We start from the raw sequence: 507 nt of genomic DNA on the forward strand, positions 1-507 counted from the left end.
TGTGTGTGTGTGTGTGTGTGTGTGTGTGTGTGTGTGTGTGTGTGTGTGTGTGTGTGTGTGTGTGTGTGTTTGCGTGTGTGTGCCTGTGCGTACGTATATACGTGTGTGTGTGTGTGTGTGTGTGTGTGTGTGTGTTTGTGTACGCGTGTTTGTGCGTGTGCGTGTGTGTTCGCGCTTGCGTGTACATACACACATTCATGGTGTTTTTAATGTTTTTCTGAAAGATCATGTTTCAACTTTGAGCATTCAGGCTACTTGATTTTGGTTGAAGATTGTTAGACTTGCCACTGGTTGATATGTAAAACATAACTTGTATTATTTATCGCAGCGGCATACTGTTGCACGTCACCTGATGGCCTCTAGGGGTCGCTTATGCCTCTGTTCCAATAACCCCGTCAAAGAATGCATTCCAGGTGGAAATACCAGTTTGAAACCACTTGAAAGAGGGAGCAAATAATAGTAATATCCATCCAGTTCTTATGTGTGCACAGAACAACTGCAAGACCA

At 44.0% G+C, this 507-nt stretch overlaps 1 protein-coding gene across 1 annotated transcript in view; it reads right to left on the reverse strand.

Annotated features, from left to right (window-relative positions):
* Nucleotides 1–402: 402 nt before the first annotated feature.
* Nucleotides 403–507, reverse strand: part of LOC130384535 (transcription cofactor vestigial-like protein 4) — a 6,495-nt gene continuing 6,390 nt past the window's right edge. The window contains exon 5 of the mRNA XM_056592762.1: nucleotides 403–507. This exon is cut by the window's right edge and continues 1,933 nt beyond it. The gene's annotated coding sequence lies outside the window, so the exon portion shown is untranslated.

This window comes from Gadus chalcogrammus, chromosome 6, assembly GCF_026213295.1.
Source record: "Gadus chalcogrammus isolate NIFS_2021 chromosome 6, NIFS_Gcha_1.0, whole genome shotgun sequence".
Taxonomy (NCBI): Eukaryota; Metazoa; Chordata; class Actinopteri; order Gadiformes; family Gadidae; genus Gadus; species Gadus chalcogrammus.